The following is a 15,586-nucleotide window of genomic DNA, read 5'->3' as shown; positions in this document are numbered from 1 at the left end:
AATATTATGTTCTAAATAATAGTTCCCTCCATAAATTAAGTGGGTGGCTAACCCAAAATTGACGATTTTGTAATTCATTTTTATACTTGAAAATAAGCCCCGAATTGTTTCATTTTTAGGGTTCCGTAGTTTAAACATAGATACTACATTATAATATTTCAGAGGATTCAACCTAGCGGAAACACGATATCTTAAAATTTTCCCGATAGAAAAAAATCACAAAGATGCATCAAATTTTCACGAATTTTTCTTTTATTGCCGTGTAATGCACGGTATTACACTAAGGTAATATTTGAACACATTGTATAAAATTCTATAATTGAGAAACTGACCTAGCAGATTTTTAAAATGTTGTATATTTATCGAGTTATTAAAAAAACTAACTTGGCGATGATTCCGCGTCGTCCTTTTTCACCTGGCATATCACGGGCGTGAGTGTGAAGAGAGAAGGACGATGTTTGATTTTTTGGGTTAGTCACCCTCATAAGACATAGTCACTAGCGTTTATCGAGGCACAAGTCACTTTAATTCAGTCTTCATAATTTACTATGTATGAGTTCATACCGACTTGACATTACTTATACGTGGGAGAGCCATGCTTCGGCACGAATGGGCCGGCTCGACCAGATAAATACCACGTTCTCACAGAAAACCGGCGTGAAACAGCGCTTGCGCTATGTTTCGCCGAGTGAGTGAGTTTACCGGAGGCCCAATCCCCTAACCAATACCCTATTCCCTTCCCTACCTTCAACTATTCCCTTCCCTTCCCTTCCCTAGCCTCCCCTATTACCCTATTCCCTCTTAAAAGGTCGGCAACGCACTTGCAGCTCTTCTGATGCTGCGAGTGTCCATGGGCGACGGAAGTTGCTTTCCATCAGGTGACCCGTTTGCTCGTTTGGCCCCTTATTTCATAAAAAAAAAAAAAAAAAAAAAACAGGACCCCGTGCGGCTCCGACCCACTGCGCCGACCTCCGACCCACTGCGCCGGCCTCCGACCCACTTTCAATAATATCTAGAAGATGATCTATAAAAATTTACTCTTATGCGACCAGCTCCTGATTTAAATAACGATGATAACATAACAAAGTTTGCCGGTTCATAATATAGTGTCAGTATAAATATTATCATTATTTATGCTGGGCTACAACGATATAGATCGATTGGATAAAGACGAGTGATCTATGAACCCTGTATAGAGCAGGAGTAGAGTGAGTACACTAAGACCGGTATAAATAGTCAGTACTTAAGATGCGACCCGGTCTCAAGACGCGGTTCGGCTCTGTGATTGGTCCAAATTTTTACAGCCATCCAATCACAGAGCCTAAACTTGAGTACTGACTATTTATACCGGCCCTAAGACCACGACCCTTATATGCAACTATTTATTAGCACCGTGGCATCGTTAAGAGAGCTTAACCGATTACCTGCTCTAGGTAAGGGTGGAGATAATTCTTAAGCTTGAGAATTAAGTTTCTTATTGGCTTGTCTGTAAAGTAAAATGCGAAAGTTTATTATGTTTCCAAAAAGTGCTGCAATGTTTATAAATTAATACTATATACTATACAAGAAAATATGTTTGTTTGTTTGCATTAAATAGGACCCAAAACTGCTTTACAGCTTCCGATAAAATTTGTGTAACATGTGTAACTTTTCTGGTCCAGCGTTTGCTATCTTCGGTCCAGCGTTTGCTATCTTCTACCATCACGTTATTTATCTGTTTGTTTCCTAAGTGTACCAAAAAAGTGACTAATTTGTGTCGGGCTTAACCAGCGGGGCTAAAGTGGTCGCTTTGGAGAATCATATTATGAATCATTATATGATTAATTTTTTTTAATCGCAAAATGCAAGTCTGCTTGCAATTCTTGTCTGGTAATTCGTACTAATTTGACATACCCGTATTCGCGTAACTTTCTGCCGCGCACTGTAAAACTCTGGAATGAACTGTCACCAGCAGTATTTCCGGACCGATACGACCTGCAAACCTTCAAGAAAAGAGCGTATTCCCTCTTGAAAGGCCGGCAACGCACCTGCAGCTCTTCTGATGTGCCAGCCAGAGCGCCGCGTGTGAACTCTTTCCATAAAATATATTTTTCAAGTTCCAAATTAATTATCTTTGTAAAGGAGTGAATACAAATCGTTCTATTGGAATACTTTTTTCATTTATCGCCTTTTCAGTGTCCATGGGCGATGGTAGTGCTTACCATCAGGTGACCCGTTTGCTCGTTTGCCCCCTTATTTAATAAACAAAAAAAAAAAAAAAAAACATTTGTCAGTTTGACAGTTTTGACCATTCATTTACTGAATTGATTGAGAGGAATTGCTAAATGTGACCATTTTAGCCCCGCTGATCAAAACACAGTTACGATAAAATTGCGACGCATCGAAGTGTAATCATAAGGAGAGTGGGTGACTTGATTAGTGCGTGAGCGGTGGTATGTGGGGTCTAACCCTCCCCTAGCAAATCCATTAGCGCCTTGATTTGCGGTGGTTTACTTAATTAGCCGCGTATTGCGTCGGGCGCAAATCCTGTTAGACTTAGGTGTTGCTAAGCCAGCTTCATTTAAGCCTCAATCACTAATATCTTATAGACCAGGATAGTGAGAAAATAAAAAAAATATAATTCTATAATATGATCGATAATATTATGTATGTGTAGTTGAAAAAACTATGATACGAGTAAGGTGAACGTATCAAATCAAATCTCATGTTTTAATTTAGTGTGTGATGAAAGATTAGTTTATTACACAGCTATTTTTTTTTTATGAAATAAGGGGGCAAACGAGCAAACGGGTCACCTGATGGAAAGCAACTTCCGTCGCCCATGGACACTCGCAGCATCAGAAGAGCTGCAGGTGCGTTGCCGGCCTTTTAAGAGGGAATAGGTTAATAGGTAAGGGGAGGGTAGGGATGGGAAGGGAAGAGAATAGGGAAGGGTAGGGAAGGGAATAGGGTAGGGGATTGGGCCTCCGGTAAACTGACTCACTCGGCGAAACACAGCGCAAGCGCTGTTTCACGCCGGTTTTCTGTGAGGACGTGGTATTTCTCCGCTCGAGCCGGCCCATTCGTGCCGAAGCATGGCTTTCCCACCTCAAAATAAGGGGCTAAGTCGCAGTAAGGGAATTAGGTGCCATTTTTACCCTTATAGTCAGGGAGCCCTAGAACAATGTTTTTGTTATTATTATCAAGCAAATTTTTGTGAGTAGCTTCATTTTGATAAGGCAAACATCATTTTTATCTGCGAAAAATCTTGAAAGTGGTAGCTAATAGAGATAGAAAGGATTTCATACTTTAATTTGATGGTTCTAAAATATGGATTGTACTGTTTGTAGGTCAATGTTACACTTAAATTATATAACTATTAACTTACCAATATACAAAAATCAGCTGCTTATGATAAGAAACTGCATGATGACTTTCAAATACATTTATTCTACAATATTATACGGTGGTACACTTTCGGGCAGAGATTCCTCTTACAATTGTTCTTCCGTCAAAATTCGCATCATACTGCGCTCTTGGGGTATTTATACACAATTTTTACCCGTCAACCCCCACTCCAAGTGAAGCGAACGTAGCCTTGGGATTGCACGTTGTCAGTGTGGCCAGATTTAAATATTAAAACTACCATCTAATTTAGTCTAAAATAGTTAAGTTACAATAATTTAGTATTCTAAAAACAATAAACTAAGTACTGAATTACGTAAATCATAACATTCGGCCATCCGACAACGTGCAGCGTCCCGATGCACTCTTAAAACAATCATCAATGGTGCAATACATAGGTATAACATATTTTTAGTTATCTATACATTTTCACTATAAACTAACCTATTGTTATTTATATCAAATTAAATTTTACATTTAGAAAAACAATTCATTTGTTTTGTTACAAACCGTGTAGAATGATAAAATATAATATAATAATTAATATTACAATATACAAACATTAATAAAACTAATATAACTTATAAGATTTTTGAACAATAATTGCTTTGCAATAATTATATCAACCAACATTGTTGAAACAATAAAAACACAAATGTGGTAATTACAGTATTATAGAAGTACAACTATCTAAAATTTTAGTTACTTATGCTGAATTTGTGAACTACACAAAAGCGCATTAGAATAATTATCTTTGCGATTCATTTATTAGAAATTACATAACTCGAGTGTCAAGAAAATAAAATTATATATCACAAAAAACTTAATAGAAACAAACGGCAATATTAAAAATAAGCTTAAATACTTAATAACATCTCACACAAGAAACAAAACAAAATAAAATTACCTATCTTAGGTACTTTATCAAATATCGCTGGTGATATAAACCTCTGGAAGTTTTAACAATTATTGGTCTTCCAATTTTACTTTTAAAGCTACTAGTATGGAACTTCACTTCAGCCGATTCTAATTTTATTTATCATTTGCATCTGTATAGATCTGTGATCATCTGATATTCCCAGAAAAAAACTAACTATAATAAATTATCTATATAGAACTTCAAATAGTAATCATATTCCCAGGAAAGTATATACTGAATTACATTTTGAAATATCAAGTAATTTAAAATTTATTTTATGTGGAGATGGGAATATATTTTATACACTTTATTAACTTACAAGACTACCCAAAATTAACAAATTTGTTTAAACCATGACATCTTCATGTTAAGCTTTTCTGCAGTAAAGAGCATACTTATTTATGTAATGCCTTTATCACATTTTTCGAAACAATTGTTATAGTACAGCATTTTATAAACTATGCTTCTTTCTAAAATAAAATCTTGTTCAACATAAACTTATGGTAATCAAAAGGCAAAGGTTCAAGGGCAAATACTAAGATTCACTGCAAAAATATAACTTAACTATTAATAATCATAAAAACACAGACTGCATTGATACATTTTTAAATAATACCAAGAAATTACCGGAATTATTAATGAGTAATTTAATTATCATTTTAAATGACTTTCTTCTAATCATCTAAACCAGAGATAGTGTGATACATGCCTAATTTTCTATCGGTTCTCGAATAATTCGGGATTAACTTGGTTATATTTCTAAACATATAGTTTTAAATCTAGATTCCACGAGCTCCAGATCAGGCATAAAACTATAATGTTGAGTCATTTCTATGTTTTTGCTTCGTCTTTAATCTAAATCTCACATGACCCTTAAATACTTTAGGCCAGTTTAGTAATACTAAGTAGTTTAAATAAGTAACTTGTCAGAAATAATAATAATAATAGTTGTTTGGCCACATTAAGCCCGCAACTTTGGAACAAACTCTTACAAAGGAGAATAGAAAACTACAATACCAACAATAATAATAATAATTAAGTAAAGGAGTTTTGACCTTAAACTTAAAAGTATTTTTTACTTTTAGAATTGTGATACCTATCGCTATCGTTTTTATTTTGTAACATTAGTAGAATATTAACCATTTAACATGAAGGAAGTCGGTTAAAAATAGATATCGTCCTGATGTGTAGGCAAAATTTTGCCATAACCAAATTTTGAAAAGCGTCCGAGTGTCGAATGAACGTTTAATACAATTCAAATAAAGTATGCTGATTGCCGGTCTTCCCCAAGTTGACCTTAACTATTTTCTACATATTCATTAAAAATTTAAAATATAAATGCGTCTAGTTTTACATTTGGGATCATCGATTGTTGTCTACCAAATACTCAATCTAGCGACCACGTGGAACTTTAACTTGACGAATTAAAAGAAAAACATCCCATTGACAAATCATATTAAATTCTACTTCGATAGCAGCTTTGCTAATTCTATTTCAACGAATAATAACCAAAATACTATACGACAGACTGTTATAAAAAATCTATATTTAATCAAAGATAAATGCAGTAGAATTTGACAATTTTAAAAGTAAAATACTAATGCAGTAGAATTTGACAATTTTAAAAGTAAAATACTAAAAGTGTGGACCAGAAATATAAGCCAACCCCTTTAAACTTCTCAATATGTACTTATAGTCCGAAGTAGATTTAAGGAAATATAATTAAACGGATCGAATCTTCACTTAGTAATTGTTTACATCAGTAACAGTAGATAGAATTGTCTCATCTCTTTGTTACCGTATTATTCGTAATCGTAACAATTTGAAGTTTTTTTAATTTTTTTTTAAATAGGTATCTTAAAATTATTGACTAGGTATACGATTTTTATATACCACCGAATAGAAGCGAACAGTTTGTTTTATAAGAACAGAAATACAACATTACAGTGCTTTGATCTATCGATGATAGGAATCTTGTGGTAGCCATTTTTCTGGATATGACAAAAAAACGTTTGATTTTGTAGATCGCAAAACTGATTGCTTTCAATGACACTACCGTTTACGAGGTAAAGCAAAAAGTTCGCTTAAAAATTGTTCATCCAATTGTCTACAAATTACAATATTATGTAAAAATAATAAATATCTAAAACACAAAAATGTTCCAGTAGAGTTACATTATAATTCTTAATCGTTATAGCTTAATAAGTTTAGCTTACCTCAAAGAAGTTTCTTAGTCTCTTTCAGCTTTTACTTTATATAACTACTAGCTGACCCGGCGAACGTTTTGCCGTATAAATTATTTCTAGTATCAATATTTAAAAAGCAGATAAAAACCTATTCTCAGGTCCAACGAATGTACATACAAAATTTCATTAAAATCGGTTGAGGCGCTCTGGAGGAGCTTGCGAGCAAACACCGACACGAGAAAGTTTCACATAATAAATAATAATAATATATTAGATTCACTCACTCCTAACGCTATCAATCACAAAGAAGTGTTATTTGCAGTTGACATAACTTTGGCAATTATAATCGGGGCGAGCGAAGCGAGCCCAATAATAGTACCTAACACCTATATTCTACAATCTTTACATTTTGTGATACATGGAAAAACTGTCACGCCCATTGCTTTGTATGTTTAACATAGTAAGTGCTTTAACATAGTAATTTTTATTTATACCTATGTACCTAGATGCATTATTATCTAGTCTAGTCAAGGAGTGACGATGCGACACGAATATTGACATGGTGAATGTTGAACTTTCAGGATTAATAATATTGGATATTCACTGCAGCGTTTCTTAATTTCTAACAAAAACATTCTGAATACTAATTTTTAGTAGGAGCAAATGCACGAACCATTCTTTCAGGAAATAAATTCAAATTATTTAAGCCCCAGTAAAGACTTGACATCTATTTAAAACGAATTTAAGAACCTTAACATGGTCCAGTAGCCAATAATGTTAAGAAACACGTGTCGAATTTCAAAAACTATCACCGCTTCGAAAGTTTTGTACGCCTCTAGAAAGGCAGAATGTATAGACACTTTTTTCCATTTCAGTCAACTCCAGTCTAAAATCTCAATTCAATCCATTTCACTCAATTTCACTTAATTGAATTCACTAAATTTCACTTAATTGAATTCACTAAATTTCACTTAATCAAATTCACTAAATTTCACTTAATCAAATTCACTAAATTTCACTTAATCAAATTCAATAAATTTCACTTAATCAAATTCAATAAATTCCATTTAACAATTCAATAAATTCCATTTAACAATTCAATAAATTCCATTTAACAATTCAATAAATTCCATTTAACAATTCAATAAATTCCATTTAACAATTCAATAAATTTCATTTAACAATTCAATAAATTTCATTTAACAATTCAATAAATTTCATTTAACAATTCAATAAATTTCATTTAACAATTCAAAAATTTCAATTAATAATTCAATAAATTTCATGATTTCAATAAATTTCATTTAATAATTCAATAAATTTCATTTAATAATTCAATAAATTTCATTTAATAATTCAATAAATTTCATTTAATAATTCAATAAATTTCGTTTAATAATTCAATAAATTTCATTTAATAATTCAATAAATTTCATTAATAATTCAATAAATTTCATTAATAATTCAATAAATTTCATTAATAATTCAGTAAATTTCATTAATTCAATAAATTTCATTAATTCAATAAATTTCATTTAATAATTCAATAAATTTCATTTAATAATTCAATAAATTTCATTTAATAATTCAATAAATTTCATTTAATAATTCAATAAATTTCATTTAATAATTCAATAAATTTCATTTAATAATTCAATAAATTTCATTTAATAATTCAATAAATTTCATTTAATAATTCAATATATTTCATTTAATAATTCAATATATTTCATTTAATAATTCAATAAATTTCATTAATAATTCAATAAATTTCATTTAATAATTCAATAAATTTCATTAATAATTCAATAAATTTCATTAATAATTCAATAAATTTCATTTAATCTAATTCACTAAATTTTGTTTAACCCATCTAAATCCAAATTTCATTCATTCCAAATTTATATTATTTTAATTCAAATTTCATTTTATTCAAATTTCATTTTATTCAAATTTCATTTTATTCAAATTTCATTTTATTCAAATTTCATTTTATTCAAATTTCATTTTATTCAAATTTCATACAATCCAAATTTCATTTAATTCAAATTTCATTTAATTCAAATTTCATTTAATTCTAATTTCATTTAATTCAAATTTCATTTAATTCAAATTTCATTTAATTCAAATTTCATTTAATTCAAATTTCATTTAATTCAAATTTCATTTAATTCAAATTTCATTTAATTCAAATTTCATTTAATTCAAATTTAATTTTATTCAAATTTCATTTTATTCAAATTTCATTTTATTCAAATTTCGTTTAATTCAAATTTCGTTTAATTCAAATTTCGTTTAATTCATATTTCGTTTAATTCAAATTTCGTTTAATTCAAATTTCGTTTCATTCAAATTTCATTTAATTCAAATTTCGTTTAATTCAAATTTCATTTTATCCAAATTTCATTTCATCCAAATTTTATTTAATCCAAATTTTATTTAATCCAAATTTCATTTCATCCAAATTTCATTTATTGCAAATTTCATTTTTTCCAAATTTCATTTATTCCAAATTTCATTTAAAACAAAACTTTTAATAGAAACTTTATTACTTTAATCAGTGGTTCACTCCACAGTTCTTAATAAGAAAATGATACTGTTGAAATTGGGTTTAAAATTTTCAGTGCACATACCTTTGGGTTTTCTGAATCGTTCATTCTATTAACTTTGATCAGTGGTTCACTCCACAGCGACTTTGATCAGTGGTTCACTCCACAGCGACTTTGATCAGTGGTTCACTCCACAGCGACTTTGATCAGTGGTTCACTCCACAGCGACTTTGATCAGTGGTTCACTCCACAGCAACTTTGATCAGTGGTCCACTACATAGCAACTTTAATCAATATTGCACTCCATAGCAACTTTAATCAATGGTTCACTCCACAGCATTCATGAACACAAAAATGATCTAGTTATTGAATCGACCCCTTGAAATTGACAATAAAAAGGATAAACTGCAATAAACAGATCTCATACTATCATATTAGCATAAACCATTTCGATTTCATAGAATTAGAATGTTAGAAAAGGCATTCCATACAATCGTTAGCGCGAAAATGTATCACTCTCGAAAAGAGTGAGCTCACTCATCTGAGAGCAGTGTGCCTTAGGACGCATTAGTATTTTGATATCGTTGTTCGATTTATCTATATTACTTGTTTGGTTATCTTTCCAAGCAAAATACTTGATCATGTCCAACCATTCAGGTCATTATTAATTATTTCATTTCTTTTATTGAACAAACAATTAGTTAAGTAATTCTATACCAAATATTTACATAATACATCATAGATAATATATATTAGCTAAAATCTTGCACATCACTAAAAAAATACTAGTTATGAATATTCTTTTTGGCGTTTTGAAATCTTGTAATAAAAAGGATATTTTATCAACTTCCATATTATGTAGGCTCTTTGCTATTCATAAAAATAAAAGTTATATTGGAGTAGTGTAATGCGAATTGTGTATAATTGCAGCTATAAGCAGTCCAAATGTGAACTACATGTGGTGTGCACTGTCGAAGAGTAGCCTCGACCAAGTGACATGTATAATGAATGATGCATGTTAAAATGTAATCTTAACTCACTGTCGAAGAGTTGCCTCGACCAAGTGAAATTTATAGTGATGTTAAAATGTAATGTTAAATTCACTGTCGAAGAGTTGCCTCGACCAAGTGAAATGTGTAATGATGCATGTTAAAATGTAATCTTAACTCACTGTCGAAGAGTTGCCTCGACCAAGTGAAATGTGTAATGATGTCAAAATGTTATGTTAAATTCACTGTCGAAGAGTTGCCTCGACCAAGTGAAATGTGTAATGATGCATGTTAAAATGTAATCTTAACTCACTGTCGAAGAGTTGCCTCGACCAAGTGAAATGTGTAATGATGTCAAAATGTTATGTTAAATTCACTGTCGAAGAGTTGCCTCGACCAAGTGAAATGTGTAATGTTAAATTCACTGTCGAAGAGTAGCCTCGACCAAGTGGAAGGTATTATGTGTGTGGTGCGTGATTGTTACGTGTATCGAGTTCCTTCTACTCCGCAACGTATTTTTCAAATACCTCTTGTTGCAAAGTAATAATGAAATTAATTTTTCATATAAAAATTTCACATTTGATAATCTAAAATTATCGAAAACAAAATTATTTCATTACAGTAAAAATCATTTCATAATAACTGTCGGCTCAATTTAAATAAACACACTTTACAAAGAAACATCAACTACACAAAAGAAAAATAGATAGGACATACCAATTATACTCACCGCGTACTAATTACTATTGTTAAAGAAGTTTGTTATACGAAGATGCTGCACTTTAAAACGATTTACCTCAATGTACGCAACATCTACATCGACTTTCAGAACACAGCTAATAATATATATTTGTATGGCGATTGCACCTTCATGATACTTTCAGCTGTTAACATACTTTTGAAAAATATTTTAAAAGTACCCTACATTCTTTTCATATTAATTGTATGTGAATATTTCAAATCATTGTATGCTATCATTAGATAACTCTTTTACTACTATTACTTTTCAGATTTCTTATCTGGGAGCATCGTTACACTTATGAGAAATAAAGATATTTAATCCCAGTTAAGAAATTTAATGATAAGTGAATATAAAGTGAGCGTACCTGGATTTTTCTCCCTCTTCTGAGATGATAAGAAACTGCATGATGACTTTCAAATACATTTATTCTACAATATTATACGGTGGTACACTTTCGGGCAGAGATTCCTCTTACAATTGTTCTTCCGTCAAAATTCGCATCATACTGCGCTCTTGGGGTATTTATACACAATTTTTACCCGTCAACCCCCACTCCAAGTGAAGCGAACGTAGCCTTGAGATTGCACGTTGTCAGTGTGGCCAGATTTAAATATTAAAACTACCATCTAATTTAGTCTAAAATAGTTAAGTTACAATAATTTAGTATTCTAAAAACAATAAACTAAGTACTGAATTACGTAAATCATAACACTTAGGGTTCCGTAATCCATTTAAAAGAAATGTTCTAGGGCTCCCTGACCATAAGGCTACAGGTTCATGAAAGAATTTGATTTTGGCTTGAAGACAAGTTTATGATTTTGGGTATTTGAAGCTTGAGTGCCCAATTTCGTCGTAATATCCCAATTCCAGTGAAATGACGTCAAGTTAACACAACTGGTCGTATTAGATTCCAGACCGGATATGAAGGTGTGACGACGCGAGTAAGCCAACGGAAATGAGCTGGCGTTAACAAATTGATTTTTCATATTCGCGTCCCTTTTGCGAGAATACTAGGAACTTTTGAGTTTTCGGGGATAATTCAAATTGACGGAAATTTGTCTGGTAAGCAAGTATTTGTAGATATGGAAGAAATGCAGACTATGTGTGGCTATCAGGACCGTGCGTGTGTTGTTATGTCACAAAATTAGAAGAATTGGTTATCAGAAGGTTATACGACGGTTAAAAAACGGGAAATACACAACATATATAAAACTAGCGGGCCCAACACTCAACAGACTTGCAACTCCATCTGCCGGTATCATGATTTGTGAATCTAAACCATCTATAACCCAAATGCATACAAGAAATTCCATACATACAGCCGCTTAGGAAGAGTTCAGTCACATACACACGTACAGTAGAATTTTATACAAACAGAGAGCGGTCAGGTGTTCAAACGTTCTGCCGTGTGCGTTCGCATTCTACGTTCGAGCGGTCAGTCACACAGGAGCAATTCTGACGCGTTTAGAACGCCCCCTGTGTAAATATATCAATGTAATGCAACACAAAGAATGCAAAAGCCGGTTGACCGCGTAACCGCTCTCTGTCTGATAGGTCCCTAAGTATATCTATGTAACGTAACTAACACACGCAAAACTGACCGCTTGAACGCTTGGCCGCGTGACCGCTCTCTGTCTGATAGGTCCCTAAGTATATCTATGTAACGTAACTAACACACGCAAAACTGACCGCTTGAACGCTTGGCCGCGTGACCGCTCTCTGTCTGATAGGTCCCTAAGTATATCTATGTAACGTAACTAACACACGCAAAACTGACCGCTTGAACGCTTGGCCGCGTGACCGCTCTCTGTCTGATAGGTCCCTTACCCTTAAAAGCTCAAGAAATCGCACGGTATCAAAGTTTCGAAGTTCAGAACAAACATTGGCACCCAATTGTGTCGCTTTATATACATATTAATTGGAGCTTCATTTCAATATCAACAGCAAGTCGAACCGAACACCGGTGTAGGTAAATGGAGGTAAGCGCGTGACTTAATCGCTTTTGGTCCAAGTTTTAAGCTGATCAGGTTTTTAAACATTTTTCTAATTTGCTTGGTATTTTGCTTGGACTTAACCAAAATCATAGTAAACAATTTTTTAAATAAAAATATAAAACGTTTATTTTAATGACCATTCGCTCGAGCTTTAAACTGTTTAATCCTTCGATCGTGGATTCTTGGAAATATATTGTTATACTATTGTGTCTCGCTCACCGGTGAGCTTATGGGGCTTGATGGGCTAATACACAGGGTGTAACGTATAACAATATTATGATAATACGTTTTGTTATAATATTAAGATGGGCTTACTGTTAAAACACCATCAGGACAATCCTTTGATTTAAGTTAGAGAGTAAGCAAGCTCTACATCTACGTCAAATTATATTCATTATCCTGGTTATTACTTATATTTACTGAAATTGTTTGCAAGCTGTTAGTTTTCTAAATAAAATAAAAAAAAATATTACAATAACCTGAAAAAAACAGATCCTAGGAATATTTGGAAACAGGAGGCTCTTATATTTGCAATTTCTCAAATAAAAGGGGTTTCTATTCTCTATTGTCAGTATCTCTGCCTCCTATGATCGAATCCTGAAGGCTCTACGTATGTCACATAAGATCTGACTATAATTTTATGCATGAAATTGGTCGGAGACATGTAGTCGCAGCACACGCTATGTTCCAACATAATGATAGCGACAATACGTTGCCTTACTGAAAGTTGATTACATTATAATATAAGTATAAATGGTCGCTGTTAAGCATTAGTGTCCTAACCCACAATTTTTTTTGTTGATAAATTTTGAATGCAGTCTTATTCTAAATCATCTAAAGAACATAACTGCATTCATAACTCAATACGTAATTTATATGTGGGTTAATACACGAATGCTTAACAGCGTCCATTAATAATACTAGCTGTTTCGGCAAACGTTTCTTTGCCAAATAAAGTATTTCATCCGAATTATTTTATTGGAATGACTAAATAAGTATGTCACCATGACAACGTCCATCGCTGTCCCGTCGCACAAACAATAGTCGCCGTCAGTCTCGAGTTGTAATAATTTACTATTATTTAATCAACAAATGCACTTATCAATATAAAAAGTACCCAGTAGCCGATTTTCAGACCCACTGAATATGCATATAAAATTTGGTTAAAATCAGTAAAGCAGTTTCGGAGGAGTACGCGGCCTAAAATTGTGACACGAGAATTTTATATACAGGGTGTAACAATAATTAGTGATAATACTTTAGGGTGTGTACGTGTTCCTTGTAGAGAGTTCACTGTGAAAGTAGCAGCGCTGAAAGACCAAATTTTTTTTTCACTTTTGTATGGGGAAACTCGTGGCGCTGGGGCTCTTGCCCATACAAAAGTGAAAAAAAAAATTGGTCTTTAATAAAATAAAACAGCTGTTTTTTTTTGAAGTGGTGGGAATATAATGTGGAGGCCACAAAGGAAGATCTTCCGACCAAGCGAGGTGTTATGTTCGGTCAGGCCGGATCGGATCGGACCAGTAGTTCCTGAGATTAGCGCGTTCAAACAAACAAACAAACAAACTCTGCAGAATTATAATATTAGTATAGATTTGTTTAGTTAAATAAAAAAATCCTATCAATCGTACTTATTTATAATGGCTGGTTCCTCAAACGCAAGTTCTCTTATTTATGTGAAAGCTGATTCTAGAAACTTACCAAAAGTTCAAAACGTAATGTTGGTCCAGTTTATTGCTAATTTAACGTTATGCCTTCCAGTGATGACGTCATTGAAGGTCAAACTAAGGTTAAACATATTAAAAAATATATATAAGTAACTAATGGGTATTTTTTTAGTTTATATGCAGAATAGCGATCACTGACCTTATTCCTCGAAATGATTTTGTAATGGGCACAATTAAAAAAAATGGACAATCCCAATTCGGATATAGGTACTTACTTCCTTTGATGTAGAATCTGCAACTATTGGCATGACGGAATTATAATATAATCTTGAATGGTATAAAAGGGGTTTCCATTTTCCAAGCCGTCGTATCTAACTGGAAATTCAGCTTTCATCTTGTCGTAAAGCAATATTATGGCAGTATTTTTAGAGCTCAAAGCCACTGCAGCCTTATCTTCATCAGATGTTCAAGCTAATATGTTTCACATGCAAATCAGGGATGCACTTAGCATACAGCTCGTACGTGTTTAGCTAACCCACTCATTAATATAAACCGATAAGAAATTCTCGGGTAAGACTATAGGCCAAGTTAGCCTCGAAGAAGCTTGGTGTTCTGAACAGAGCGAGACAGTACTTCAGTCCGTACCAACGCCTACAACTTTACAAGGCGCAGGTTCGGCTTCATGTGGAATATTGTTCTCATCTCTGGGCAGGGGCGCCAAAATACCAACTGCTCACTCTGGATCGTATCCAACGAAGGGCTGCTCGAATTGTTGACTGCGATAGTGTTTCAAACACCTTGGACCCCTTGGAATTACGCCGAGCACTCTGCAATCTGCATCCTCTATCGGATGTATCACGGGGAGTGCTCTGAGGAATTGTTCGGAATCAAACCACCTGCAACTTTTCGCCATCGTCCCACGCGAAAAATATACCATCCCCATCACCTTGGGACAGACGGTAGTTGCTTTCCATCAGGTTTAAAAAAAAGTTTAGACCTATTTAAGACTCACTATAAACAAATAATACGTGGGAGAGCCATGCTATACGTGGGAGAGCCATGCTTCGGCACGAATGGGCCGGCTCGACCGGATAAATACCACGTTCTCACAGAAAACCAGCGTGAAACAGCGCTTGAGCTGTGTTTCGCCGAGTGA

The sequence above is a fragment of the Aricia agestis genome, chromosome 7 (genome assembly GCF_905147365.1).
Source record: "Aricia agestis chromosome 7, ilAriAges1.1, whole genome shotgun sequence".
NCBI classification, from domain to species: Eukaryota; Metazoa; Arthropoda; class Insecta; order Lepidoptera; family Lycaenidae; genus Aricia; species Aricia agestis.
This window is presented reverse-complemented; position numbering follows the sequence as displayed.